This window comes from Oryctolagus cuniculus, chromosome 5 (assembly GCF_964237555.1).
Source record: "Oryctolagus cuniculus chromosome 5, mOryCun1.1, whole genome shotgun sequence".
Taxonomy (NCBI): Eukaryota; Metazoa; Chordata; class Mammalia; order Lagomorpha; family Leporidae; genus Oryctolagus; species Oryctolagus cuniculus.
In genome coordinates this window covers 74,547,377-74,573,646 of record NC_091436.1, presented here as the reverse complement: position 1 = coordinate 74,573,646, position 26,270 = coordinate 74,547,377, and the positions used below count along the sequence as shown (strand labels likewise).

Genomic DNA, 26,270 nt, shown 5'->3' with positions numbered 1-26,270 from the left:
CTGTTATGCCACAATGCTGGCCCCAGAGGCCATGAACTTTAAAATATAAATATGTTTACTGGATATTTGATCATCCTAGTGCATTCAATATTGTCTATTTCCAAGCATATTTCAAGTATTGATTATAGCTTATAATTCCTAAACAGTTTGAGTCTTTTTTCTATATGAACAACTTAGAGTGGCTACAGAACTGTGGGAGTTAATTCTGAGGTTCATTAGCTGGTGACAAGAAGACTTGTGGAGTTCAGCGAAGGCTTTAATTATCTTTGGCAAGCAAATCCAACCTATTGAGTTTGGGGGCATCCTTACAAGCACTGCTTGATATTGGGTACTGATGGCTGCCACTGTGCCTTATGTGTTTTAGCTAAATCTTTCATGTTTGCATTTGTATCTTCAGGCAATTTAATCCTGAAACATGTAAATTGATAAGTTAAAAAAGATGCAGAAATAATAAAGGTAAAACAAAAGTAAACAAATGCACTCTATCCTAAACAGAACCCAAATAAAAATAACAAAAAAAGACTTTTAAAGTGGGCTTTAAAGACTAATCTGAAGAGTTTCCTTTTCCTCTCGCTGGGGTTATTTTTATTTATAATATCAAGGGAGTGTTTTTTCTTAGAACTATGAATTCCCCATCATTCTACAATCAATAGTGTGGCAAAGCGCTATTCCTAGATGAATTATATTTCTTTCTTAATTGTATTGGGGTAGAAAATTTTCAAGGATGCTGGAGATGGGGAAAGAAAGAAGTATACTGTAATTAGAATAGTAAGAATTTAGTTAGAATAATGTACATTTAAAAGAACTGTAACAAAAGAATCATTTAACTTTTTAAAGAAAACAATATTATTAAAATCTTCAGTAAAAAATCTCTATTCAGACTTTTAAACTTTCTACAGAAATAAACCACACAACTTCAACTTCACTGTGCAAACTCTGTCGCTGAGTTTGCCCTTTGCAGTATCTTTGATGAGCAGAATCTTTAATTGACATTCAGTAAGCAAGATATTATTCCACTTTTGGCTCATAGCACTTATGAAATCAGTCTGGAAAGTGTTGTGCTGTGACCCAAGACTTTTATTGAACTGCCAGTTCATGGGAGAGGGCCTTCTGTGTGCCCTTTAATGCCCTGGGGTTTAAAGGATAGTGAAAACCTGACTTAATCACCAGGCTAGCAGCATGGCCACAGTGCAGAAAAGCCGATTTTTCTCAGCTGCTCTAATGTTCACTGTTTCTTTGAGATGCAGAGGTTCCCAGAGGTGTTTTTCAGTATAAGCTGGTTGGGTCTCCGTGAGCAGAGCACTTATTGTCCTTTTCCTCTAGGATCTTCTTCAATTGCAAAAAAAAAAAAAAAAGCTTTTGCTGGGCAGTGGACCCGCTTTCCCTCATTACTTTCATACAATGCAAAAACAAAAACACCTTAAAGATATTTTACTTAACTTTGCTTATGGTGTTAGAATCTCCAGTAACTCTTCATCATCAGGTGAGTGCAGGCTTTTTCTTGAATCACATTCTTCTGAGAGACTTGATTCCTCTCTATAGGTACATAAACAGGTTAACCATTGTTACAGCTTTCTAGAAGTTCTATCTATTACTTGGTGAAAAAGGTTTTCATTAGTGGAACACACTCATAGTGGGTTTGCAAGTGTGGAGTTCTGTATTTCACCTTTTAATTTATTCTAAATTTATATTTTTAGACATCAATCACCTAAGAATTTGCATTTTCATTGAATTTACTAGTTGTTAAACTTTTTCTGATGGCCATTTTACGCACAAAAATCCAAAGTGTAAGAAAGCCAAAAAGAAATCCATCACTCATGAGAATTACTATATTTGCAACAAATGATGCCGGAGCATTAAGAGTGAGATGGGGGAAGGAGCTGGAGGTGGGATGGGAGTGGAGGTGGGAGGGTGGGAATGGGGGGAAGAACTGCTATATTCCTAAATAAAAGCTTTCTAAAAAATAAACAAATAGCTTGCTCCTGTCTGCCCAGGTGAGATCAATCCTAGAGATATGAAATATGATCTTTGTATAATTGAGATATGCTTTTTACCTACTTGGATTCTTCTCTTAGAAAAGTGGTAAATATCACTTTGTGACTATTATCTCTAAATGGTGTATTAACATTTTTTAGATATCTGATTACCGAATGGTAATATTTGACCTTTTGATAATCTTTTGGGTGATCATCATTTAATTCCTATCAATTTATTTTCCAAATAGTCTCTTATCAACATTGCTTATTCTATTAAATCATTAAACCTTTTTCAGTAAATAAGGAACACAGTTTGATTGAAGACTTCAATCACATCACTCTACTTTAGTATTTTTTTTAAAGATTTATTTATTTATTTGAAAGTCAGAGTTACACAGAGAGAGAAGGAGAGGCAGAGAGAGGTTTTCCATCTGCTGGTTCACTCCCCAGTTGTCCACAATGGCTGGAGCTTTACCCATCCGAAGCTAGGAGCCAGAAGCTTCTTCCATGTGGGTTCAGGGGCCCAAGGACTTGGGCCATCTTCTACTGCTTTCCCATAGCAGAGAGCTGGATTGGAAATGGAGCAACCAGGACTCAAACCAGTGCCCGTATGGGATGCCGGTACTGCAGGTGGCGGCTTTACCCGCTACGCCACAGTGCCAGCCCCCTAGTGTGTGTGTGTGTGTGCGTGTGCGTGTGTGTTTTATCAAACCTTGACTTGAACTTTTCATTAAAGGTATTTTTAAACAAATGTTTTCTCATTTTGATTATTTAATGAGTGAGTTTCCAGTTATATTTTAGAGGCAATATATAAAGGATTCTATCATATCAAATGTAATCATGTGTACACTCAATTGTACAAAACTTAAATTTTAACCCAGGGCATGTATTCTGTGCACCAGGTTAAGGTACTGCTTAGGAAACCTGCATTGCATATCAGAGTGCCTTGAATCAAGTCCTGCCTTTGCTTCTGCTGTAGCTTCCTATTAATGGACACCCTGGGAGGCAATAGATGATAGCCCTAGTTCCTGGGAGACAAAGAGAGAGTTCCTGTCTCTGGTTCATGCTGGCATTTGAGGAGTCTATCAGAGGGTAGAAGTTTCTGCTTTCTCTGTCACTTTTCCTTTTAAATAAATAAAACTAACTAAATGAACAGGTAAATGCCTACCTGCACTTAGTGATTACTTGAGTGGATGAATTTTAGGTGGAACATAGCTCATGAATGGTTTTTGTTCACTAGTCTCCAATATCCTTCCTTTTTTGAGTTTTAAATGCTGTATAGGATTTCTTTAAGTGAAATACCCAATGTAAATACAAATTTTGTCCAGCATTTAAATTGAAATAATTAAGTTCAATAAATATTCAACTATAAAAAGAGTAATTCATTTAAAAATGATTGCTACTTTGTCTGCTTTTTATGTTTAAAGTTAAAAGAGGTAGGCTTAAATTCTACCTATGAAAGTACATTTTTTGATGTGACTCATACACTTATATGTATCTCAGATCCTTTTAATGTCTATAGAAAAATGTATTGACATCACCAAATGTTAGAATTTGAGTTACATGGAAAGTCTACCCTGTTGATGGTTTATAAACACTACTTGCATTTTTCTTAAAGGCACATGATATGTTAGTTTTTCTTCCTAAAACCTAATTTATAGAAGGCATGGCAATTTAATTTTATTAGTGATCATCTAAGGCTGTCACTTCTGAATATAAATCAGAAAATAACATGGTAAGTCTCCTGAAGTTGTAGAATCACCATTCACCTGTAATTAGAAAGTTTGAGAGACATTCTTCTCTCCACAAACTTCGAATTTTCTTCTTTTTATCATATTTGTTATATATGTGCTTGTGTGATATTTATTGAAGGCACAAAATTCCTGAGGCCAAATAAAACACAAGAGAGAGTACTAATAAAAGATTTTATATATAAATATATATAATATGAATTTTATATATAAGTAAATATAAATATATTTAAATATAATGTATGTAAAATATATATTATGAAAAAACTGTGCATGGATTTAAATTTTTCTTATACCCAAATAAACTTATCTTTTAATTTTACTTTCCATGAACTTTTGAAATATATGTAGTCATATAATATATAACATATATATATATAAACAGAAATTGGCTCATATGTTTATGGAAGTTGAAACTCCCATTTTCTACCAACTGCAAGCTGAATGACCATGAAAACTGGTGGTCTGTAATTCAGTCTGAATTTGAAGGCCTGAGAACAAAGGGAGCTGATCATGCAAGTTCTTGTCTAAGCCTAAAAAATATTCAGTGCCAGACTTCTGTATACCCACATGAATCCTGAACGTATAATGATGATGCTGATGAAAGTAAGAGTGAATATCGAGCTATTATTATGTTTCACTTATTATACATGGCCTTTAGGTACTATTATAATCTCCATTTTTCAATGGAGAAAAAATGAGGCCTAGAGAGTAAATAATTTGCCAAAAGTCAGACAGATAAAGCTCAATAGATCTGAATTTTAGATCCAAATACCCATGACAAACTAAATATTGCCAGGTATTAATAACTGTACATAGAATATATAGAGAATGTTTTTGAAATTCAATAGAAGGAATTTTGTGTCAGTGTGGTTGAGAAGGAAGACTTCACAGATGTAGGGCAATGATCTGGATTCCAACACAGTAAGCTTGAATTCTCCAAGCCAAGAAAATGGGAAACATTTCTGATAGAGAATATAAACAGAAAATCCTGAGGGAGGAACAGTAGTGATTTATTTTGGAGGAGTGGCAAATGTAACTAGTTGTTGGGGGAATGAGCTGGGAGATGAGGTTACAGAGTTTGGGGTCTTAAGATGACTGATAAGAACTTGGGCTAAATCCTATCAGTGGGGGTAGAGAGCCATGAAGCAATTTTAACAACAAGGGAAAAAGATTGTTATAGTAACAGTTAACACTTAATACACCTGTTACAATATGTTTAAAGTACTTTACATATTTTAATTCAGTTAATATTCATAACAACCTTTTATTATTTCAATTTTATAACTGAGGAATCAGGCAGTGAAGTTAATCAATAGTTTAAGTTGACAATAGGTGGCAGAGATGAGAATGAACCCAGATGGTCTACTTTCAGAGCTCTGGTCTCATCAACATACCATAGTACAAAAAAAAGTCTCTGGAGGCAGTGTAGAAAATGGACTAAATAGGCCAGGGGTTGGGGACAAGGAAAACCACTTGTAGTTGTCTATGTAGAGAATACTTAGGGACTGAAATAGGTTAGTGGTGTTGTTTCCAAGATCAAATTGAAGAATTTCAAGAAAATGTAACTGGGTTAGTACACTAGTTTATATACTGAGGGAGACTTCCAAGATGACACTCTTATGGTGGTTACAAACTCAAATGATTAAACGGGGAGTAGTTAGCTAATTAATTTCAATTTGGGGATGTATGTGCAAGATACTAGGGAGTGGTAGAGACTGTGGGGAATATAGTATGGTCTACAGAAGATAGTTGTTCTAAGGCCGTTTGTTAGTATTTTTCCTGTTAAAAATGTGCCCTGCTCTCTGATGTTCTTGAGTAAAGGAATTAAAAGATAAACTTAGTTTGGAGTAAAAAATTTTGAAATCTATGCATACTTTTTTATAGTACACATTTTCTATGAACTTTTAAAAACTTCTTGTGGTTTATTCTAATTTCCCCAAAAATGTTTTCAATTTGAATATTCAGGGAGAATCTACCTATATTTATTTGATAGTAAGTGATATAACAACAGAAAAACAGCCCTGTATGATTATTAGTATTAATGTTTGTGAGGAATATTGGTCTGTAGTTTTTTTTTTTTTTTAATTCTTTCTCTGATTTAGTATAAGGTTAACACCAACACCATAAAAATAATTTGGAAGTGTTCCATTTTCTGTTTTGTGGAAGCAATTGTGTAGCATTGATGTTACTTCTTCTTCTTCTTTTTTTATTTGACAGGCAGAGTTAGACAGTGAGCAAGAGAGACAGAGAGAAAGGTCTTCCTTCCATTGGTTCACCCCCAAAGTGGCCTCTACGGCTGGCTGGCGCGCTGCACCAATCCGAAGCCAGGAGCCAGGTGCTTCCTCCTGGTGCAGGTGCAGGGACTCAAGCACTTGGGCCATCCTCCACTGCACTCCCGGGCCACAGCAGAGAGCTGGACTGGAAGAGGAGCAAATGGGACAGAATCCAGCACCCTGACCGGGACTAGAACCCCGGGGTGCCAGTGCCACAGGTGGAGGATTAGCCAAGTGAGCCAAGGCGCCGGCCAAGTATTACTTCTTCTTTAAATATTTGATATAATTTTCCAGTAAAACATCTGGTCCTGGAAATATTTTTGGGTGCTATAAAGTTGTGAGTTCAATTCCCTTAATAGTTATGAAATATATATATATATATATGTATATATATATGTAATATGATTGGATGAGTTGCGGTAAAATAGCTTGTTTAAGTTGTCAAATTTATGGTTATTTAGTATACTAGCATATATATATATATTTCGATATCTTGAGAGTTTATAGTGGTAGCTTCTATTTCATTCCATTTCATTTAGCAACAAAATATAGACAATCTTTCTTTTCACTTGTTAGTAGAATTGCTAGTCTTGTGAGACATTGGCCAAGTTCATCTTTTCAAAGAAACAGTTCTTTATTTCATTGATTTTGTCTTGCTTTTGTTTTCCATTTCATTGATTTGTGGGCTTATTTTTATTATTTTCTTCCTTCCACATGCTTTCAGTTTACTATTTTTTTTACCCCAGGTTCTTGACATAGGAACTTAGATTATTGATTTGAGTTTTTTTTTTATCTTTTCTAAATTATACTGCAAATTCCCTTTCATTGTTGCTTTACCTGTGTCCCAAAAATTTTACTATGTTGTATTCTCATTTTCATTAAAGTGTATATATGTTATATATGTATATATGTATTCATATATATTTTATTTCCTTGAGATTTCCTCTTTGAATCATGGATTATTTAGAAATGTGTTCTTAGTTTCAAAAAATTTTTTCTGCTAATGATTTCTAGTTTGATTCCATTGTGGTTATGAAACTTGTTCTGCATATTTTCAGTGCCATTTGGTTTTGATGCATAATTCTCTTTACATATTACTAGATTTTATTTGCCAATATTTTGTTGAGGGCTTTTGCATCTGTATTTATAAAAATGTTACCTTTAATTTTTTTGTCTTCTACCTGGTGATACCCATTATCTACATTGATGACAGCAAATTTCTGAGAGCACTTTTGATTGATCAGCCTGTTTGATTAATGGTCTTCCTCCATGAGGACCTACACTCTGAGGTAAGGGATCATGCCACTTTTTGATAAGAGGGGTAATGGCCTCATGAATTGAGTTGGGAGGTGTTCATTTGTCTGGGTTTTTTGGGAATAGTCTAGGAAGAATTGGTATTAAGTCTTCTGTAAAAGTATAGTAGAATTCATAGGAAAGATATCTGAGCCTAGAGTTGTCTTTGTGGTTAATTTATTATTATTACTAATTCAGTCTATTTGTTATAGGTGTATTCAGATTGTCTTCTTGGATCAATCAGTAGCTGTATTTTTGGGAATTTGAACATTCCATCTAAATTTTCTAGTTAATTGAAAAATAACTGTTTATTGTATTATAATATTTACAATCAATTTATTTTTAACTGGCAACAATAATTATGTATATTAATGAGATATCTATATGGCTGGTATTAATGTCACCCCTTTAGTTTTTTCCTTATTTTAAGATTTATTTTATTTATTTAAAAGGCAGAGATACAGAGAAGGAGAGGGAGAGATCTTCTATCAGCTGTTTTACTCCCCAGATGACTGCAATGGCCGGGCCTGAGTCACATTGAAGCCAGAAGCCAGGAGGTTCATCTGGGTCTCCCATGTTGTGTAGGGGCCCAAGTACTTGGGCTGTCCTCTCATGCTTTCCCAGGCACATGAGCAGGGAGTTGGCTTTGAAATGGAACAGCTAGGATTTGAATCATTACCCATATAAGAGGCTGATGTTGTAGGCAGTGTGTGAACTTGCTACACCACCATGCCATCCCTACCTCTCTAGTTTCTAATTCCACTAATTCGGGTTCTCTCTCCTCCCCTTCAATGTAGTTAATGTTTTGTGAATTTCCTTAATATTTTCAAAGAATCAACTTTTGGTTTCATCACTTTTTTCTAGTCTTTATTTTTTAAATTTACACTGTGTATTAATTATTGCCTTTCTGGGTCTTGTGTTTCTAGGCAAAAGTTTAGGTAATTGATTTGAGAATTTTTAAAAATATGAATATTTACAACTCCACATTTCTCCCTAATCACTGCTTTACTGAATTCCTTGTTTGATATGTTGTGTCTTGTTATTTATTTTGCTTCAAAATATTTTCTAATTTCCATTTTGATTTCATTTTTCACCCAATGGTTTTTCAAGAATGTTATTTATATTTGTGAGCTTTCCAAATGTCTTTTGGTTACTTATTTCTAATTTAATTACAATGTGGTAGGAGTTCATATTCTGTATGTTTGACCCTTTTAAAGTTATTGAGATTGGTTTTATGGCCTACTTTATGTTCTATCCTTGAGCATGTTCCATGTGCACTTGAAAAGAATGTATATTCGGTTTGGATACTTTCCTGTGGTGTCTGTAACAAAATGTCATAATTTGGTGACTTATTCTCTTACAGTTCTGGAGGCAAGAAGTCCAAATCAGTTTTATTGGTCTGAAGTCAAGCTATTGTCTAGTTTACAGTCCCGTGAAGGCTCTAGGGGAGGGAACCTGTCTATCTCATTTACTTATGGAGGCTGTCAGTACTCCTTGGCTTCTGGTTAAGTCACTCGATTGCAGTCATATTCATGTTGGGAAGTTTCTGTCCTCTTATCTTCTACTTTACTGAATTGTTCCTGTGTCCCTTACATTCTAAAATTGAAGCCATTTACTGAGTTTCTTTATTTTGGTTATTGAATTGTCAGCCCTAAAATTTCCATTTCGTTATTCTTTTTATCCCTTTTTGCTGACATTTTATTTTTCACTTTTTTCAAGCATATTTGCTATAGCTTGTTGAAAAAGTTTTATTCAAATATTCATAAGAGGGGCTGGCGCTGTGGCATAGTGGGTGAAGCCATCGCCTGGAGTGCTGGCATCCCATACGGGTGCTGGTTCAAATCCCAGCTTCTCCACTTCTGATCCAGCTCTCTGCTAAGGCCTGGGAAAGCAGTGGAAGATGGCCCAAGTCCTTGGGCCCCTGCTCCTGTGTGGGAGACCTGGAAGAATCTCCTGGCTCCTAGCTTCGGATAGGCCCAGCTCTGGCCATTGTGGCTATCTGGGGAGTGAACCAGCGGTTGGAAGACCTCTCTCTTTCTCTCTACTTCTGCCTCTTTGTAACTCTGTCTTTCAGATAAATAGTTAATAAATCTTTAAAAAATATGAATAAGAAAAATCTATCACTTTCATCTTAGTGTTGACATCTATTATCTTTGGCATCCTGTTTGACTTGTTCCTGGTTCTTGGGGCAACCTTTAGCTGAGATGTTTGGCTACAGTAAGGTTGTTATTATCTGTACATATCTTGCTACACTGCTCCTTTCTTGATTCTTTTTCTAGAGAAAGCAAGCTTTTTCAAGTACCTTGGTCTATGTCTGTGTTGTGTTTCCAGATTCTTTACCTCCAAGTCTGGTGTATATGAAGCAGAAAGAAAACCCAGAGAACTCACTGCCATATTGTTTCTCAGATCTTGAGGTCTCTAGTTCCATGGAAGTCTTATATTTTATCTCTGCTTCAATGTTATATATAACACTGGAAATTATATATGTGTAGTCAGTTACATATAACAGGAATAATTGGGAAAAGTACATCTCTTTATGGTTGCCAGAAATAGTGTACCCTTAGATAAAACTAAAGTTATTTACTTTCTAAGCTCTTGGTTGTGGAAATTTTCAAACATAAACACAAACAATAATTTGAGAGTACAGTGAATATTCTGCTTCAATAATGATTCTCCTTTTATTTTTTTAAATTTTTTCCCAATATACTATTTTTGAGAGAGGTTAGGATAATATAAATATTTTCCATTCTACTTGGTTTTATAGGAAAATCTTTAATCCTTCTTTAAGTTTTTTTTTTGTTTTGTTTTGTTTTGTTTTGCTTTTTGACAGGCAGAGTTAGTGAGAGAGAGAGACAGAGAGAAAGGTCTTCCTTCCATTGGTTCACCCCCCAAGTGGCCGCTAAGGCTGGCCGGCGCGCTGCACCAATCCGAAGCCAGGAGCCAGGTGCTTCCTCCTGATCTCCCACGCGGGTGCAGGGCCCAAGGACCTGGGCCATCCTCCACTGCACTCCCGGGCCACAGCAGAGAGCTGGACTGGAAGAGGAGCAACTGGGACAGAATCCAGTGCCCCGACTGGGACTAGAACCTGGTGTGCCGGCGCCACAGGTGGAAGCTTAGCCTAGTGAGCCGCGGTGCCGGCCAAGTTTTTTATTTTAAAGATTTATTAATGTATTTGAAAGTCAGTGTTAGAGGGAGAGACAGCGAGATCTTCTATCTGCTGGTTCACTTCCCAGATGGCCACACCCCATCAGGGCTGGGCTAGGCTAAAGCTAGGAGCCAATAGCTTCTTCCTTCATTTAGGTATCCCATCTGGGTAGCAGAGGCCGAAGCACTTGGGCTATCTTCTGCTTCTTTTCCCAGGCACAGTAGCAGGGAGCTGGATTGCAAACAGAAACTAGGACTGAAACGAACACTCCTGTGTGGGATGCCAGTGTCATAGGCAGTAGCTTGACCTGCATCAGCCCCCTTAATATTGCTTTGTACAAAAATTCAGTTTTTCTTCCTTGAGATATTTGTATATATTATTAATTGAAACTGATTGCACACATACATGTTTTATTCTGAGCTATCACTCTATTGCCACATATTTTTATGGACGTGACATAATAAGACTTGGTGACTTCAAATAAGCATAATTAATTAAATGTTCTTTTAAATACAGAAATTAATGTTTTGTTATTGTTTAAGGAAGTTAGAATACTGGTTTGGGAAAACTTTAATGCAGAATTGTGTGCTTGAATTTATGAATTATGAACATATGTATCAGTGCTAGACTTTAAAGATGAAGAGAAAATTTAATAAATGGGTCTGGTTGGCAAAATCAAGATATAACTGTGGTCTGTATTAAGTAATAATTATGATAAGTTACTCATTTTTTGTAGGCTACAAAATTTGGTTTTAGGATCTGAATGCAAAAGCTGATTCAACAGAAGCCAAACAGTCTGAAGAGCAATAACTGAGCTGAGAAGGCTTAGTATAGATTCAAAATCCTGAAACTTTTCTTCTAAAGAGAAAAATGCTAAGCAGTGTAGTCCAAACATAAGTAAAAAAATGCTGCACATAGTTTAATGACATAACCCTGAGAGTAAGTGTAGTTTTGGTCATGGTAAACTCTGAAGACAGATGACAGCCTATCCAAATAGAGGTCCATAACTCTACTAATCTTTGAATAGGATTTATCCCAACAATAATGTAAGCTCTCTGCATGTGTCAGAATATGTGAAGCTAGCCTTTTTAGGAGTTAATACACATTACCCTAGACCTCTTCACTGATGGGTTTTGGTCTAAAAATACAGATATGACAGTGATATGTTTTAAAGGAGAGCTATTGGAACCTTTACATTATCCCTCTTTCCTTCCTTGTCCTTTCCTTAAAGTTATATATTCTAGAAGATTAATGGAGCAGTTATCCTGAAAATATGAAAATTAAACTGCTTTAAAAATAGTTTTGCGGGGGCCAACCTTGTGGTATACCTGGTTAAATCATCATCCAGTTATGCCAGCATCCCATATGGGAATGGTTCAAGTCCCACTGTTGCAGAAGAATGCCTACATTCTTGGGGCCCTGCACCTATGTGGGAGACCCAGATGGAATTCCAGGCTCCCAGGTCCAACTTGGCCAAGTCCCAGCCATTATGGCAATTTGGGGAGTGAACCAGTGTATAGAAGACCTCTCTCTATAACTTTGCCTTTCAAATAAATAAATAAATAAATTTTTAAAAAATAGTTTTGTGAAGTTCTATTAGTATAAGACTCTTGAAATAGGGTTTCTTCCTTCTTATTTTGTACAAATTTTTATCATGTCATTAATGGTTTTTAGTTCTTGGAGTTTTTTTTTTAATTAGTTCTTCTTGTGTTTCCTTGATGTTCTCTGCTTATGGCCATATTCTATAGTTTTGGCTCCTTGTACTTGTATAAGAAGAGAAGTTTGTTTCTGCAATGAGATTTTAAAGCACACTGGAATTTAGAGACTGTGTTACTACTTTCATATTCTTAGGATGTAGTACAGTGACTGGCACATGATGGGCTTTCAGTCACATCCAGATTGAAAATTTGAAAAAGGATGATTTGAACTAAAGGAGAGATAAGACTTGTGGTTACTGGGAATGGATGAGAAAGGATGTACATTACAGTGGAAGAAGGGAGAGAGAGAGGTTGGAAAGATCAGAGGTAGGAATTACTGGGAAGAAAGCTGATGCTTGGAAAAATTGATAAAAATCAATGTCTTCTTGCATGAATTTTTGCTGTTAATAATCCCTCCTCTTTCATTCACAAACAAAAAAATACAAAGTGCCCTAAAATGAAAATCATTTTCAATTAATTTTCCTCTGTCAGCTATAGTTTCCTCCCGGCTGGATACCTTATTTGAAAATAATAATAGATACAAATGTAGATAAAATGTTAAAGACAACTTCCTAGAATCTTACTCTACAGGATTAATGTCAGTGTCCTTTCAAAGCACCTTCATCCTTACTATGATTTCTGCTCTTACAATCTCCTCTTTTCTTTTCATAAGAATTTTGTTGGGTGTGGTGGGTTGGAGGGGCAAGAGCAAGAAAGTTCTCATCCACTATTTCACCCCCAAATGCTTACTACCTGGGTCAAAACCAGGAGCTTCAGACTCAATCCAGTTCTCCCACAGTGGTGGCTGGAGCTCATTTAATTGAGCCATCACTGCTGCCTCCAAGGAATGTTTGTATTAGCAGAAAGCTAGAGTCAGGAGCTTGTATCAAACCCAAGTTCTGTGATGTGGGAAACATGTGTCTTCACTGGCATTTTTTTTTTTTTATTTGACAGATAGAGTTATAGACAGTGAGAGAGAGACAAAGGTCTTCCTTCTGTTGGTTCACCCAACAAATGGCCGGAACTGCACCTATCCAAAGCCAGGAGCTTCCTCCCAGTCTCCCACGTAGGTGCAGGGGCCCAAGCACTTGGGCCATCCTCCACTGCCCTCCTGGGCCACGGACTGGAAGAGGAGCAGCCAGGACTAGAACTGGCACCCATATGGGATGCCATCGCGTAGGCAGAGGATTAACCAAGTGAGCCATGGCACCGGCCGCATTCACTGACAACTGAAGTGCCAGGCTAAACATCCACTCCTGATTCCTGTTTTTGGAGTAGGAGTTGTGTTGGTCTTTGTTCCCTTTCCCTTGACTCAATTGTAGCATCCTGAGCACAGCAGAGGAACAGTGCCTACAGCTATTTAAGTGATGGCCAATCTAGCTTTTGACCTGATTAAGGAAGCATATCAATATACTTAATAAAAGAAGGAAGACATATTTTTCTTTAACTTCTATAATTAATAGCTAAAGTAAATCAGTTTTGCCTTTCATCCTTTCCTTTCTTGATTTGTATTGAATCTCAAGTGGAACAAAGCCTGCTATGCTTTTATGAGACTTTAAAATTAAACTTAAAGGGAAAAAATAAAAGAAATATTTTGTGTAAGTTATTCATCTTTGCTTTTAGAACCCCCAGATGATTTGACTATTTCTACAGGATTTTCTTTCAAATATTATCCTATTCACAATGGTTAAAAGAATATTCTCTTGTATCCCAAATTGATCATATCATGTAAAGCCAAAGAATAGATATATGTCATAAAACCACTTATTGAGCATCAGTGGGTGTCAGACACAGAGCTTAATGGCACTGGGAAAAATGTAAGTAAGTTCCATATTAATATCCTTAAGGACCTTGCAGCATAGTCAGGAAAAAGGATGTCAAATATAAGTGCCCACTAAATGAAAGGTGGTGAAGTGATGTGAAACTAACAGGAGGAGATTGGTGCTTCTTTCTGATGTAGACTGTAGGAAATCAGAGCATGCTTCACAGTGGAATCATATTAGAACTGGACAATAAAGAGCATGGGAGACAGCGATTTCAAAGAGAACACCCTTGAGCCACAGAGAGGGCAGTGGTAGCTGACATAGCCCAGAGGATGGCTTGGTCATCTTCTCAGAGACATTCTGGCATTAAAGAACTGATGTTTCACACCTACTTTATATCTCTAAAGGGTTGTTTTGTGGTCCCAAGAACCAAGCTACTAATATATTGTCAAGTGGATACTGTCTTCAACTAATGATACTGCTTTTTGAGCTATTCTTTTCACCTGGGATCATTATGCTGTTGCTGTGCCACACAGGAGAACATGGGCTCTCTTCTCCATTCTTTGGCTCTGGAGAGTTATTGAGCTAAGGTGGGAGAACAAGAAGAGAAAAAGACAGTATGAGTGGAGTTACATAATGAAAATGTAGCAGCGACCTCAAGGGATATATTCTAATATCCTTATATTGAAAAAGTGCTTTCAAGTCTTACAAAATGGATAAACATAAACAATAATATTTACAAAATAAAATCTCCCCCCCCCTTAAAAAGACCACTTAGCATAATGCTTCGTACATACTTTCTTCAAGAAATATTATTGAGTGACTAGTTTGGCTATTTTGTTTTTGTCTGAAGATGTAGAAGCTTTTATTCTAAAATATGAAAGGCTATCCATTTCAGTGTAAAAAAGAAAAAAATTGGCCGGCGCCGCGGCTCACTAGGCTAATCCTCCACCTTGCGGCGCCGGCACCCTGGGTTCTAGTCCCGGTCGGGGCGCCGGATTCTGTCCCGGTTGCCCGTCTTCCAGGCCAGCTCTCTGCTGTGGCCAGGGAGTGCAGTGGAGGATGGCCCAAGTACTTGGGCCCTGCACCCCATGGGAGACCAGGATAAGTACCTGGCTCCTGCCATCGGATCAGCGTGGTGCGCCGGCCGGCACCACAGTGTGCCGGCCGCGGCGGCCATTGGAGGGTGAACCAACGGCAAAAGGAAGACCTTTCTCCCTGTCTCTCTCTCTCTCTCACTGTCCACTCTGGCTGTAAAAAAAAAGAAAAAAAAAGAAAAAAATTAAGTTTCTGGCTTTAAAAATCCTTGGAAATCTAACCAGTGCTTAATTCTTAACATAATTAGTTACAACCCACACTGACAAAGTGAAATTCTTTATATGGCAGACTGAACAGAACATAATGGATAATTCCTTCTGTGATGTTTTTCCCCCAAAATTCATAATTCAAAAGCGTCTCATCACAAAAGACAAAGAAACAATTACAAATTGGAAAAATAAGTCAATGCAATGTGAAATCCAGGGTAGGATTCTAAAACTGAAAAAAGACTACTGAAAAATTGAGAAATTTGAATAAGGTCTATAGTTTAGTTAATATTATTATATAAATGTTAATATCATAGTTTTGATAATTGTATCATGGCTAAGTACAAGATGTTAACATTAAGGGTAACTGTGTGAGGGTATATAGTTTACTACTTTTGTAATTTTTTTTAAGTCTCAAATTAGTCATAATAAAGAGTTAAGAAATCCTCATACAGGCTTAAATTCTTTTTCCAGCTGCATAGCAGCTTTGTAATTTGTGTGTTAACAATGTCAGTGATTATGAGTGGTTATTGTAAGTTTAGAAGTGTTTGTGTAACTATAGACATGATAAAGTTTTGAGTAAATTTAAAAAGTTATTCATGTTAACTCAAGATTTTATTTTTTTTTGAAAGCTTTTGGTTGAATTCTCCCTTTTTAAGCCATATTTTCTTTGACATTTGGGCTAAGTATTTATAATTTTGTATTAGATTATAGTAGAAATAAAGTTAAAGTTTTTTGGTTTATGAACACATAAGGATTTATACACCTAGAAGTGGCAGTTGATTCTTGAAAATATCGTATTAACAAATTTGCTTATTTTAAAAAAATTCTGCCCTTCCCCCCCATAGTTTTTTGGACTTGTGAACTGCACTGTTACTGCCTTCTCTACTGCCCTCTAAGGGCAGACTAGAGAAAACTCAAGTCATTGCAAACTGAATTTGTGATTCAGAGGGAAATAAGGTTGGAAATTTCTGAATTTAATGGAGATAGATATATTTCTTATAACTTTTTCCAGTTATATAATAAGTACTATAACTTTTACTAATTTTTGCAGCATCAATTTTTATCTGGAATTGCCAGCATGTTGTTTTAAAACCTACTGTTTATTTTGGCATTCATAAGTCACATTAGCCTTATGCCAAGTAGAATACCTGGGGAAATAGAGGACATTCTATTCACCAAGGAAATGGTATCAACCTAAGCCTTCAGCATCAATCTCTCATCTGTGACCCTTCCTCCTGTACTGGGCATAAATCCCTCCCTCAGATGCTTCAGATTCTTTGTTCTATTAGTGAGCTGCTTTTCAGAAATAAATGACAATGAAGAATTAAATGTTACTTCATGTATTTCTATTTTGAGAGAAACAACCCTTCTAAAAATACATGTCCTACTAATAATGGATTTTTCCTCAATATATTTGTTTATTCTTTCATCTCTGCATTTTCCTTGGAGTTTAGGTGTTAAGAGTTAGTAACATATTTGCATAGAATATTTTCATTTGTTAAAAAGTCTCAGAAGTATGTCATCACAAGTTTTTTTTAACATTGTGCTGTTATTAGTGTTACTGAGAATTATTCCAAGAAGATGGGTTTAAAATGAAATGTAACATATCAGTTGGGTACATATTTTACTTCTTGACAGAAATATAATCTTTAAAAATATATTCTATGAATGTACAAAAGTATACATCAATTAACAAGAGTTTGGAATTGATGACATTTTCAGACTAGACTTTAACTGAAGTTACCTATACCTGCAAATTTTTTACCCTTATTTTAAATAGTTTTGCAATATGATTTCGAACTTATCATTATTATTGTTTTCCTATGAGCAGTATAAAAACCACCACAATGGAAAGCTGGATGGTTTCAATAGCTAATGACTGAACTTTTCACCTCAGGCCTTGGTTCACATTAGGCTGTGTTTTAAAGTGATTGACAGCCATTTCATAGTAACCTGCAATGAATTGGGGGTCAAAATCGTCCAAATGATGGAGAGAACATGCCTCCATTAGAGAAAAATAAAGGCAGAAGTAAACTAACCAGTGTAGTTGAAACTAATTGGCCTCCTTATTGGCAAAGGATTGAACGGGCACAAGGACTGAATTAATCTCTTGAATTCGGTGGCAGATCCTTGCAGGTCGAAATTGTGAATTGGCAGGTTAGCATAATGGGAGGCTATATTCCCTTAACATGTGATACTTCTGTTCTGTGAATTTCCATTTTGTGGAGCTGTCAATCTGAGGCTTTTGTGAGCATTAAACTTTCTTTGGAAACAACACCACTAAAAAAAGGAATGACCCCACCTCCTAAACTACCACATAAATCAGCTTGATTAGCAATCTCTATGAAGAGACATTGAGTTTTGAATAGGCTGGGTATTGTAGGTCCAGAATGAGGGACTTGGCAGGGCCAAATAGGGAAGTTTGAACAACATCTGCCCTGCCCCTTCCTAGCACTTCTGCAAGTTTTAAGCCTATTCATAAATGGCCTATATTATAAAAGCCCAAATTGTGGTTCCCCACAAGCAGTTTTTCAGATAAAATTAATGGATGCACGCATAAAGTATTAGTATTTATTAAAGGTATATAAATCTCATAAACATTTTATATTAATAAGAAAGATAGCAGGGATAGACCTTTATATATGAGCCTATTAATGGCAGCTTTCTCTTAGCATTCTTCTTTGCTTTAACAAGTGAAGTTTGATCTTGAATTTTTATTCAGAGCTCTGTAAAGCAAAGCCACAGATGGGGTATTGCTGTGTCATTTCCATGGCCTTATACAGATTACAGAATGTATGCAGCTGTCCCATACTCCCTTAATAGACCTTCAGCTTTTCAATACATCTTCCACTGATGGCATTTCTGTGGATAAACATCATTTCAGAATGAAACGTGCCATATGTCCTGCAGTGCATTTAGGTACAACAAGACACTTTCAAAAAAAGTCGTGCCTATATTATTTACTCATTTAGATGTGACTTCTGGGATATACATTGGAAATCCAAAATTTGCTAAATGAGAGAAGAAATATTATAAATAGTTTCTAACTCACTTATACTTCAGAATTCCCCCAAACACATGTTTCTTAGACCATAAAGAAATCAGTATTTTATATCTAGGTTTCTCATAATTTCTCCCTCTAGGAGACATAACTCAATCAAAATCTCTGGTTACTACTGAATAGAAATAGTCCTTTTTATTGAGGTTAAAAATTGCTAGATCAGGGATTTGGAGTATATATTTATATATATTATATATATTTCTCCTTTAGTAGAGATAATCTTAAGAGTCATTCTTCTCAACATACTTGAGTTTTATATTTTGATCATAAGAAATTATTATTTTCAAGTTATAAATTTACTTTTTTTTTAAGGGCTTGGAGAGGGTGATCCAAATGAAAATAGAAAACCAGTGAGAAATTGTTATCAATATCTTTCCAATATCAGCATTTGAATTCATCATAACAAGTGCAATATGCCACATGCTTAAATGCTTGATTGATCATTGATTGCATCACTTTTTCACGTTTAATTTTTTTTGGGGGGCGTACTTGCCACTATATTCAAAGACTGTAAAATCCTGGACATAAAGACCGTGTCTCCAGTCGCTTTAACATACCTTGTCTCAGCATAATGTGAGATCTTTCTCAGTGTCTGTTGGCTGTATTAAACCAAAGTGGAGCATGGAGATACATGGCAAATTTTTCTATGATGTATTACATTTTCATTTGACATTGTTTATAGATTAAACAAAATATAATATAGACTTCACTGAACTTAATTTTGATGTTGAAAATTGTGGTGACTTTGCAATTTCTGAAAGTGTTTTGTGTACATTTCTAATATTTTTAAGTGGGTTTTTTAAGAGGTAGCCCAAGTAATAGCTAATAAAACTTAGGCACAGAACCTTACATGGTCCACTGTTAAAGGCAACATTTTGAAGTTCCTTAGCACACCCTAGGAGTCATATAAAACAAAAATGATCTTAAAAATTGCTGAAAGGAATCATCTGTGAAATATTTATCCTAAGTAAAATAAATTAATGAAACAGAAAATGTCACTCCTAGAATGTGAAATTATTCAAAATCCAGACATGTATTTAATTCAAAAAGTATGAATCCTGAGACTGTGTTCCTTTCTGTGTATGTAATCTCTAAGAAAACTATCTGAGACCTAATGATTTCTAATTCACTTAATACTTTTGTATATTGCCAGTTCACATCTTCCTTCTAACAGCAGTGTTCTTAACACAAAATATACTACTTTTAGAAAATGGAGACATGTTTATAGTTTGTTTTGCTATCAAGTTTTAAGAAAATATACATCAATGCTTGTAGTTCTTTTTCTGACAGCTGCGTGGTAAATTTTCCGATTCGTGGTGTGTAGCTGTCTCTTTTGGGCTGCTGTGTTTGCAGCCATGCTGTCAGCATCCACCAGAGAGCAGAGGAGCTCCAACACCCACATCTTTCATACTAGAAATAGATGGAGACAGTAACACAGCCCGATCCTTGGCCAAACAACGCGGATCGCAGTTCATTTCAAAGGTCAGCGCATATTTAAGCTTGCTTCATTACTGCCACCTTTATGCCTGAGATTTTCATTTTTTAAAAAAAATCAGTTTACCCAGGTTCCTTTAGAGACAGAAAAATGAAAGTGCTGAGTCCTATTTTCATTTGGAGATATCAAGCTTTTTATCAAATTATAGAGGTGGCGTTTCAGAATATTTCATATCTGATCAAGAGGGAAATCCAAAAATAATTTTCTCTTTATTCTGGAGTCTTTCAGGCCAGAGAACTGCTTTATTTTTTATTTAATACTGTGCTGAATTCAATCATTTTGAATTCAGAGAGAAAAATAGATATTTAAAATAATCTATAATAAAAATTTGCAGTTCAGTATTTTTATTTATATTCTCTAATGACAACAAAATATGTATTCATTTGCCATGTTTCTACCCAGCACCTTGTAAAATAAATTTACACATTTCAATTTTTTTTTGTTACGGGTGATCAGCAAGTGAGTAATTAGAGAACATTGACTTCCTAGTTAAAAAGAAATTACTTGCCTTTTAATAAAGCAAAAATGCTTTATCTTATTTTAAAATAAAACTGTACATTTATGTTAGGAATATTAATATGTCCAGCACATATTAAGGATTCCAAATGATTTTTGTCACAAATATCTTTTTTTGAAGACTGATAATTTATTTTAATTAATACAATTCTGGAAGATGCTTTATATCTTCTTTGCAAAAATAGAGCTCTAGAAAGGGAAAGAAACCATTCTGAGATATACCACCACAGAAAAAAATATACTTCAGATAGTGTTTTCATAAAGGCCTTTTATATCAAAATGTAATAAAAATGTTTTGTTAATCATTTGGAATTAAGCTGCCCATAATTTTAAAAAATGATAAACAACATGTAGTGAAAAGTTTTCAAGCTTGGGGATACTGGATCATATAAATTTATGTTTTTCTTGTGACACATTGTAGGAACATAATTATGGAAATATCCTAAAGAGAGTTTAAAATGAATAGTTTGAGGCTGAAGGCATTCTAAAAGACATTCACATACTCAAATTTTGTATCTGGATGTGTTGTGACTGTGTGTGTATAGGTGGTTTTAAGTAGGTTATTTTGATTTTGGCATTCAAATATTCTGAAATGAATATTTAAAATGCCTTATAAGTGTATCTGAAACAGGAAAAAAATGCCTGTATTTTAAATATAATCATTTTGGACTTATAAATAGATCAAATTATTTAAAATAATTAAGGAATAAATGTGGCTTAAAATCTAATCGGTTTAATGTTTAGACTTGGACCATTTTATTTGATTCTGTAGGTTGTTTTCTCATTTATTTTCAGGAGTAATAACTTATAAAAAGTATGTGAATAGGATCCAGGAAATATGATAATAGCGCCTTACAATGAAAATAAGAAACATAAAATGTGAGAAAATTGAAAATTGGAAGCTCAAGTCTCTTGGGCCATCCAGGTGCATCTTTCAACCTGAAAGATAAAATCAACCTGTTTTCTCTTCCCTCTCAGTTTCTGAAGTAAGGTGGTGCTGCTGTACTTGCATAAACTATAATGTGACTTAAGTATAGGTTCTGTGCTTCTTCATTAAGTGTTATTTAAGCAACAGCAACAAAGAAAAGTAGGCATCTATTAGTTTTTATTTGTATTTTAAAGGAAGTAAAAAAACGATAGGTTGCGCATTATTTGCCCAGCAGTACACTGTCACATATTACTGTCATGGTCATGCTAGGAGCTGGGTGGTGCTGGGCTTATTTTACAGATAAGAGGCTAAAAATTTAAGAGTTTATCAATCATCTCAATTACCTAGTGAGAATTTTGTTCCAGGTCAGATGATGCCAAATCTTATTCCTCTCTCCCTGCCCCCACCATGCTATGTTAGAAATGCTGGGCAAAGGTCTGTTCTTCAAAGTTTAGCACTCTTAGTGATTATTGACCAAAAAAAAAAAAAAAAAAAATTAGGAATGGCCCAGATTAACTGTGAGGTGTATGGTAGTGCGTTGGTGATACCTGTTTTCAGTCTGTGGTTTATTTCTGTAGTTCACTGTCTGTGTTAAAAAATAGACAAGCATTTTTATGCACCAATGAAAGAGGAAAAAAAAACTAAGCAACTACTCTCAAAACTTATACCAATATTTAAATGATCAGGTCTTGATTCCAACACCATGATTACTTGGAACAGAATAGTGAAACTGATTTTATTAAATATTTCTGATAAATGGGTTGTAAAAATAGAGGTTTTTTACATATTAAAAAAATGAGGCATGTCATTTTCCAATAATTATCATAGTGAATTATATGTGATACTTAAGGCTATGGCTTTAAATGTGACACAGTGATTTTAAGGATAGAAATATAATTTAGATTGACTTTGTTTTTAAATTTGGATCAGGAAGTTTAGTGTACACAAAGACTACAGAATCATGCTATTAATATTGTTTTCAAAGTTTATTGCCAAAGACTTTATGCTCAAATTCCAGTACTTAAGAAAGCCATGAAGGCTAGTTTTCTTATTATTCATCTAGGCCTATACTTCCCAGCTTCCCAAATCTAGCATGGACCCGTTTTGAAATCATGAGTTCAAAAGTTAAGTCTTTTTCGTTTTATACCATATAAATGAGAAATTAAATTCAAATGGTGGTTTACAGGTAGAAATTATCTTTAAACTCTTCTTGAGTTTGTGTTAAGTTTATATAAGGGTACCTCAAAACATTCATGGAAATGGAATTAAAAGGCAAGTTTATTTTGGTGCAAAAATATGAATATCCATGCATATGAGAGGTCCTCAACAACTTCATGAAAAATGTATATTATGGAAAAAACTATACATGGATTTCAAAAAATTTTTGCAACAGGATAAACTTAATTTTAATTCCATTTTCCATGAAGTTTTTGAAGTACCCTCATAGAGAGGTAGGGGATCTTTGGCCTCACTTTAGAATTTGATTACAAGTTTTTGAAAGCCTAATAGCTCTTTACGTATATGCTTTTGCTGCAATACAGCAGCCAAAGGATAGTTTAAGTGCTGCTGTGCTGCTGTGGACAGTTTCTTTTCATTATATTTATTTGCTTATTAAAACAAAGGTGCTTAGCAACACAGTAGGAAAATTTCAACTAACTCTCCAAAAGGCCCTTTATGTGCATTCAGTTAACGTGTTTTTTTCTCTCTGAATTGATCTTCAAACCTACTATTCTTATATCCTCAGAAGTTTAAAACTAAACCTCGTATGATTTAAGCAGAATAATTATTTAATAGAAAAATAAAGACGAATCGCATTTTTTCTTTCCACAAGGCCATTACCTTTCACTGAGTTCTGAAGATGTTAACACTAAAATTCCTATGATTAAAATTCTCTTTAAACTCCATGATGGGAACCAGGGTCCTCTGTAGAAGGTTCTCAAGAAATGTCACCCAACAAGATATTGTTCAAAACTTATGTGTTTCTTGTTGTTGTTAGAAGTTGTGCATATTAAAGAGCTTGCATTTTACAGGACAAGTATTACAAGGATATTTGAAAGTGCTAGTATTTTTTTAAGAAATTCATTTACATTTGAATTCATTTTATCTGAATTTTTAAATAGACACAGGAGTAAGCAGGATCTACTTTATCATTATTAGGTCATGGAATAGCCTTATGAAAAGACCCTGATGAAAAGATAATGGGAGCAGTAAATTTTTCTCATATTCTTAAAATTTAAGATAAAATGAAGGACCACTGTACAGAAACTTTATGAATTTGATTCACTAGCCCACTAAGAAAGGAAAAGAATATATTTTTAAGGTGGAACATGAGAATGTGTACTGTACTTCAGATGATGATTGGTTTTTAGTGATTTAGACCAGTATTATGTTTCTGTAGAATTGTTATCTGCGTTTCAGTGTTTTTTTTTTCTAACAACTCCTATTTTGCCTTATGCAGAATTCTTCATAATGTAATGAATCCTGTTTTTTAGTATATGGCATTGTTGTTAACCAGGTGACCTCATATTGCCTGTTATAGAATTATAGATGACCTGTTTTCATTTATTTCCTTAATATAACCCAAGATATTTTAATATAGGAGTTTGCATATGGAGTTCCAAATTTATTTTTTGGTGGCAGCCTCAAATTTTATAGTATAATATTGATCTGTTGGGCTAAGAATCCAAGCCAGTCTATGAACCCTGGAAGAAATTAAGAAAAAAAATAAAAGACTAGAAGCCTAATTTCAGTAGGAAAAAATTCTGAATTGTTTTTGACATATAAATATATTTTGAGGTATGTTCTTGAACCAAAGTTCAAGGTCCTGATATTTACATAGCTCCTTTACATAGTATACCAAGTTGATTTGTGAGGAAATGAAGGGAATTTAAATTAAAATTTTAGACCATGAATGTAAAATTGAAGGATATTTGCACATGGAGCAGGGTAGGAGAAGTTTTTTTAAGTTATCCATATGGTGGCAGAAGTTTTAATAAACAATAGTTCTAACACAGATTCTTTATAGAAACAGAAAATGGGATTTATGAGGTGACATTTTGAGTATGTTAAGTAAAATGAAATTAGATTAGCTTTATTTTCCTATTTCCCCCAGTCCTGCAAAGGTTTAGTGGCTGAATTACTACTTATAATTTGTTTTTTCATTCCATGCATGCATTTCATTAACCTATTCCTGGCTCTGCAGTCAGCCTGCTGAGAAATTTCAGCACAAGGATTTCTGAGCAGATTGGTTACAATACTCTATAGGACATATTTCAGAACCCAAGGACAATTTGATACTATTACTTTGTTTCAGATTAATAATGTGAATTGCTTTTTGTTTAAATGGTATCATAGGGTGTTAATATTATTTGATAATATTTAAATAAAAGTTATGAGATGTTAATAGATGCTCAAAATTTAACCAATAGCTCACTGAAATTATTCTATTTCAGACTCAGAACTAAATAGCTTAGTATTGAAGTTCAGTTTTGGGATTTTCCCACTTACTTAATGAACTATTTTGTTACTATTAGACGGGTAACAAAAGTTTTTTGTAGTAAAGTTTGTCTTTGTAATTTTTGAGACTTATGCAAGAAGGGTGGGTGAAATTGCACATAGATATAATTGTACAGTTCTCTGGATATAACCAAATGCCCCTTTCTTTTTTTTTAAACGAGAACTCTCAATTATGTATTTTAATGCAATAATGCAACTGTGCATAAATAAAATTGGTGTTGAATTGCATAAAATTATTTTTCATGTCAGAGTTACCAAAATATAATTATATTTTACACTGGCTTTAATTTCACATATTTGCATTCCCCAATAGAGAATGATGACTGAGAATGCCCCAGGTGAGAGGATGAGATGAATCTGTGATATAAAAATTGCAATGACTAAAAAATTCTTAAAGTTAACAGGCACTGTCAATTTAACTTTCTATCCCTCATATTCTTAAATATCCAGCATTCTCTGGTACTATTTTACAGCTTATTATCTCTTTGAGCCAGTGAGAGTACAATAAACAACCCCTGGTACAAAGCAACCTCCCCTTGTGCTGGGATATTTTAAGAAGCAAGTTGCTTCTTTCTTCTCACTTATTTTGGGCTGCTTTCCTGGGTGCTTGCTTATTTTAAGCTTTCCTTTTCTCTTGCTTATTTTGAGCTCAACTCTGCCCCACAATAACTTCTATTTGCTGTTTTTTTTCCTGTGGCAGAAACTTTGAGAATGCCACTCATTTTCTACATAAAATTCAGCTTTTCCTCCTTTCCTCTGTTCTATTTAACAGTAAAAGTCCTAGAAAGAGTCAGTTCAACTCAATAAATATTTGTGGAGCCTCTGACACAGTTTTGGGCTCCTAAAATATAAAGAAACAAAACAAAGTTTCTGGCCTTAAGGAAGCTTCTATTTTAGTTGGAATCAGAAAACCAAAAACAGTAAGTGTATTGAATGATACCATTGACACTAAGGGCTTTTCTTCCCTTTTATTTTATTCATCCCAAATCAGGCTTTTATCCATATGATTTTTGTGACCCACTCTAAGCTACTGAACTAGGGTCTCTTTCTCTCTTCCTCATTCTCAGTTTAAATCTTATCATTAGCCTTTGAAAAGCTGAACCACACCCTTCCTTTTTGCAATAATTTCTTTATTTTCAGCTTTCTTTCCTTATTCTCTTGCCACCTTTTTTACATTCTCCTTTACCAGCACCTTCTTTTCTAGGCTTTTAAGGGCCCTTGGGCTCTGTCCTCCAGGCTCATCCTGCATAGTTCTTCCTCTCCGTCTACAGTGACTTCCTAGGAAATATCAGTTTCATAACTTTAATTCTGTATTTATATTGCTATCTCCCAAGTGTTCTATAATTCAAAGAACCCAAGACACCAATCCTGAGATTCAATTCTAGTGCACTGGAACACAATTTTTTGGAACTATCACTGCTGTCTCCAAGGGTCTGTATTGGCAGGATGCTCTCTGATGTGGGATGCAGGCATCTTAACCACTGAACTCTGCCTGCTCCCTGGACTCTGTGTTCTGATTGATAACTGGTTAGTTTGTCTCTATGCT

General features: G+C 35.0%; 1 protein-coding gene across 2 annotated transcripts in view; it reads left to right on the top strand.

The window, feature by feature from the left end:
- The window catches only part of LOC100347410 (FUN14 domain-containing protein 1), a 265,389-nt gene that overhangs the window by 175,676 nt on the left and 63,443 nt on the right, over positions 1-26,270 (top strand). The window contains exon 3 of one of the 2 annotated variants that reach the window (XR_011388608.1): positions 7,217-7,247. The exons of the other annotated variant lie outside the window; for it this stretch is intronic. The gene's annotated coding sequence lies outside the window, so the exon portion shown is untranslated. Of the gene's footprint in view, positions 1-7,216; positions 7,248-26,270 lie in introns of those variants that run through there. 2 annotated transcript variants of the gene reach the window in all.